The sequence below is a fragment of the Panthera pardus genome, unplaced genomic scaffold (genome assembly GCF_024362965.1).
Source record: "Panthera pardus isolate Hobbes unplaced genomic scaffold, ASM2436296v1 HiC_scaffold_2, whole genome shotgun sequence".
NCBI lineage: Eukaryota > Metazoa > Chordata > Mammalia > Carnivora > Felidae > Panthera > Panthera pardus.
Genome location: NW_026526765.1, coordinates 119,427,239 through 119,432,661, shown reverse-complemented (window position 1 = coordinate 119,432,661; position 5,423 = coordinate 119,427,239). Strand labels below are relative to the sequence as shown.

At 40.6% G+C, this 5,423-nt stretch overlaps 1 non-coding gene across 1 annotated transcript; it reads right to left on the bottom strand.

Moving 5' to 3' along the window:
* Window positions 1-4,777: 4,777 nt before the first annotated feature.
* Window positions 4,778-4,885, bottom strand: LOC128778417 (U6 spliceosomal RNA). The gene has a single exon (XR_008424007.1). It is a non-coding gene; the product is annotated as a U6 spliceosomal RNA (small nuclear RNA).
* Between the last annotated feature and the right edge of the window lie 538 nt (window positions 4,886-5,423).

Sequence of the window (5,423 nt, the reverse complement as noted above, 5' to 3'; positions counted from 1 at the left end):
TCTGGAATACAGAATAGATTTCTGCCCTTAAAAGGACAGAGTTTTGCCCAAACCATAGATACTTTCATACCAGCACTCATCGTATCTACCTTTTTTTAAAATTCTTTTTTGGGGTATATTTAAGGATTTTCTTTTAATGTAATGAAATGCTAGTATAAATAACAGTAATTTGTAAGAGTGTTCACAACATACAATTGAAAAACAAGTGAAACTGAATATTTAATAGCTTTCAAATACAAATATTTATAAGAATAGTAAAAACCAAGTAAAATAAAGGTCAGGCAGGCACAGTGACTCTGAAGTTCTTAACAGGTATGATGGCTATTCTGTCAGTAGAGTTGACAAGCTCAGAGTCAAAAGTCTCCAATGACTTTGTTGTGCTTGTGTGTGTTTTAGGGGTCTCTATGTCCAACAATAGAGTCACACCTCTTGAGGCCTGTTTTTTTGCAGGATTCAAACTGCAATTTGATTTGATGGATCTCATGACAATGTATCAACTGGCCTTCTGGATGACTGTTCTCCACCTCAAGAGTCCACCAGCATGGCCTCTTGGAAAGTCTTCCACTGCTCCTTTGGAACTGATAATAGGTTGGTGGAGTAGAAGACCAGGGTGCAAACTCACTTCCAGTTACCAAAAGCAGTGTGACTTGATCACTCTGAAGTCAGTGTTTCTGACTGTCAAATGGAGCTTTTTCTACCCCTTGCAAAGATGGAATGGAGTATGATACACGAAGGTGCCTGGAATGTTTAGGCCCCTGGAAAACAGGACCTGAGACCCAGTAGGCCCAACAGTCAATTTTTCTAATCCTTTTTTTTTCTGTATAGAAAAACTTTTGAAATGGTAACAAAATCGACTCTAGATTAAGCAAACTTCAGAAGGCACATTACTGGGACCCAGGTGAGCCTGCAGGCTAATAATTTTGACATGAGTTCACAACCTTGCTCTGCTTCTCACTGGCAGTGTGACCTTTATAAGGTTAGCTCAAAGTCCCTGATTTTCAGGTTTGTTTCTTTCTTACAGAGTTGTTGTGAGCATGAAATAATTATGTATTAAGCATTAAACACAATAACACATGGTGAATATTCCATAAATGCTAGCTACTTCCACCGATAACATTTTGCACATAATTTCAGGGTGTTCATGGATTTCTTTGAAGTCTATCTACAGATATGCTCACACTTGGGTCCCCTGGATACTGATGATTTATGATATGAGGTATTTTCCATGTATAATGCTGTTAATCCATCACTTGCTGGTTTGCTTTACAATGTATCTTTTTCTTCTGTCCTCAGATGATGGGTTCATGGACTTTGCAATGTTTTTCTATGACCTACTGAATGGAAAGCTCCAATGCAGCCTAGAAGCCTCTGAGTCTTGCAGATATGTTCAAACTCAGCCTGGACTCTGGGGACATGGCCTGCAGTGGTGCCTGTCTTTTCCTAGGAGTCCCTAAGGCATCCTCATTTTTCCTTCTAACTCCTCTCTGGCCTCTGCTGGCCCTTGCACACTGTTGCATTTGTGCTCTGTGACAGCCATGCATAGAACTCAGCCTGTTGACTGGTTTTCACAAGAAATCTGCACTGGGACTCTGGTGAAGAGTCCCATTGTCGAAGGCAAAATTTCACCTTCTTGAATGCTCCATTCTCCCTCCCCTCTTGCTCTCCAGCATACCAAAGAATCTCCTGCCTTGCTTCATTCATACACAGTCCTCAGCCATATCTACACCTGCCTTCTTTTACACCACTCTGGATTGAAAACATGCTTCAACTGGAAAAATCTGTGACAAAGTACGGTAAAGAAAGTTCATCTTTCTTTCCTTTTCTTGAGCTTTGTTTTGTAAGGATGTAGTTCTCTCTAACTTGCATACGGCTAGAATTAGAAATAGACATAGTTTTTCCCCTTGACTGGTTTTGAGATCAAAGACAAATGGGCAATCTCCCAAGATCTGGATGAAGTTTTCACCCATCTTAAACCACACTCTGTATTATGCAAGCCTTTTGCACAGACAGGTGTGAATGTGGTGAAGAGGAACCGTACCACAAACTGTAAAGGAGAGCAGTAAGATGAACACTGATTGAGATGACAAAACACAGACATTACATTACAAATTCCACACCAGCTCTCCAGACCCTCTGTTTGCTGTAACGTGAATACATCACCAAGAAAAGCCCTTCCCTTGCCTCTCATGATGACTTGAGCCCCCCAAATCATGCCGTTTGGGCAGGATTGACACTTTACACATCACTCAGCTGAGCTTCTTAAAGGAACATGGGAAAAACCATAATGCACCTGTCATTTTAACATTGGGAATTCAGTCAAACCGCAATGCCCAGTGATAAATCTAGAATGTGAGTCAAGGATGCTGATGTGCTCATCTTTCTGTCCCTAGCACCAAGCATCTTTCTATTCAATCTGAAAGAGATTAATCAGCTTCACAATTCCCTTTTCAGAAATAATTTACAAGGGTTTGGGAAAGAGCCTGTTTAATTCAGAATAGAAACGTTCATGCGGGTTTCTCTATTTCTTCAGAAGCTCTCTTCATGGAATTCTAGGAGAGATTAGGATTGATCCTTAGGGATGGCAGCAAGGTGCCAACTGAAAGGGTCACCCAAATGGCACTGCAATATGAAGACAATTCTGCTTTCCTGGGTTCCTCTCCAGGAGTCAGGAGTCTACTGCATAAATTTGGAATTTTATCCCCCAAGGATATCCCCCAAGGATATCCCCCAAGGGCCACTTGGGGATGAGGCGTAGGATTTCCAAGGGACATATACAGTCACATTAGGTGATTGACAAATGGCCTTCTAAAAGATTTGGTCCCATTTCTCTGTGGGGTCTCACTTTTGCAGTAGAGAGAGGGCAAGTATGAGGATCACTTGGAATACTAGTGGTGAGACTGAGTGCAGCCACCAAGGCCTTTTTTCCCTGCCCAGTCTCCATGCAGTTTTCTGCCTCTCTGCTGAATGAATGCTGAACAGATACTTAGAGAATCTTTATTTAAATTCATGCTAATCATCAGTCCTTCAGTAGAGACCTTTATGAATCTGGGCTGTGCTAGGGAGCCTTCTGTGTGTGCCAGCCAGCTACCAGCAGAGGTTCCGCGTTGCACTGAAGGAATTACTCCCATGAATTCATTCCTTTGGAGGGAGGCTGATCGATGAAAAGTTCAAGAGTTACAACAGCCTCAATGATTTAGGTTTATCATTTTCAAGTTCCCACTGACAGGAACTGGTCGGGGGGGTTACAGGAAGGAGGGGAAAGGGTGGAGAAGCCACATGCCTTAGACAACCCAGCAAATGTCTTAATAAATAGATAAGAATCTGGTTCACTTAGCATTTTCAATATTAGAAAGCAAGTAGGACCAAAGCGGGGCCCAAGAACTGCATGTTCTTCCCTACTAAGAGAAAAGAGATGCCACAAACTGATGTGTGCTCAACCTTCATGACTGGTGCAGGAGATCATTAACATTAGGTTGGGCATTGGCTCAGAGAAGGCTATAAATGATTCAGCTGGTAAACATCAAAGGAAAATTGATTTCTCATCAAGTGCCCTCTACAATATTATTTCATTTGTCTCTAAAAGGTTAGATCGATTTTAATAACATCCCACTGTCTTGTGAATTCCTATTCATCCTTCAAAACCCACTCAGACACCAGTATCACAGACCAAAAAAGGTGTGCCCCAATCTCCTCCTGTTTAGAGCATCAATATGCATTTTCCATATGTATGTACTGTTACTCTCACTATACTGAATTTTCAGGTGTTCATTTGCAGGACTGTCTCTCCTACTGGGTAGGAGCTCCTTGAGTCCAGACATTGGTGTCATTTATCTCTGGGTACTTATTTTAACCTATAGTTTGGCACTGTATATGGTATATACCTACTTAAGGGACACATTTATCATAAGTACAGTATTTATTCTGTAACTTCTGGTGGCCGTGCAGAAACATCCTGGTTTCCTTTCTGGCTGCAGGTCATGGGCTAGTTACTCTAATCTAATTAAGTTATTTCATGGATTAGATCATTGAATTTAAATAATTCTCTTGAGGCTGGAGAACTTGCTAAATGATCCAGCCATCTTTTATAAGTTTGTGATACACTTATTAGGTATGAAACCTGACCCACACAAGGCTGTTTATAGTTTTAATTATCCCATTTACTATGAATAGTCACATAGCACATTACAAAGTATTAGTGCATTTACTGTATATGCCCCTTTCTAAAGTAAGAAAAACTCAAAATTCCCTATTACATCTTGCCTCAAGGATTTCAGAAAAGGTACTAGGGATTTGTACAGTATGATCTCATCACGAGAACCCATATCATAGAGTAAGTGTCCTGGTTGATGCTTACTTCAGCAAAGCAACATCAACTACCATGTTAAATTGGTGTTAGTCACTTGGTTTTTATTGTTTGTGTTACTTTGTTTGTATTTAATTGTCAATGTATTTGGGATATAAATGTGGCAGAAGCTCTATACATTTTGCTGTTAATTTATAATTTTATGTTGATAATAGTTCAATGGTAATAAAAGCAACCTAATAAAAAAAATTAGAGAAATGAATAAAAGAATTGCAGAGCCAAAATTAACTTTAAAAAAAAAAAGGAAACCTTATTTGGTCCTGGGGGACAGCATAAGTGATTTTGTGTCTGATTATACACAGAGATGTATATATAGCATTAGTTGTATACGTAAATATACAACATGTGCTGTTATATTGATGGACACTGCACACATTTGGGTTAGTCTTCCTCCTACTTATACAGAGTCACAGAAATAAGTGATTCTTTCCCTCAACTTGTCCTTTCTCTCCTTGTGCAGGGGTGATGCTAATCTTCTCTGTATTGTTCCAATGTTAGCATATGTGCTGCTGAAGTAGGCACACAACTTGTCCTTTTTCTGATTCCACCCGCCGCCGCACCCCCCCCCCCCCGCCCCCGCCGCTTCAGTGACCACATGCAAACAGAAGTTCCAGCGGAACTAACGTGATCAGCCCACCGATGTGGAATGAAGGTAGAACCACAACGGGAACACTTGCATGTTGACTCTCAGCCACAAGGATGGAAATTTAACAACAATACCTGTGATGTTTGTTTCAGACAGTAGTTACACACAGGGCCCAGAGAGATTAAATAAATAGATGAGGTGGGCAGGCTGTAAAAAAGAAAATCATGCAGGACGATGAGGAACGGCTAATTGAAACTCTTCAGTATCAGAGTGAAAACAGGCAGGGGTGGGAGACTCTGATGTGAAAGTAGGCAGTCAGGGGACTTTGAACTTCAACACCAGCTAGTTGTCGCTATAATTTGTGATTATAAGTCCAATTTGCTAGATCTTTTTTTTTTTTTTTTAAGGTGGGTGGTGGGGAGAAAACCAGGGTTCTGTGTGCATTCTCCTGACTTTTTATATTGGCAACTAATT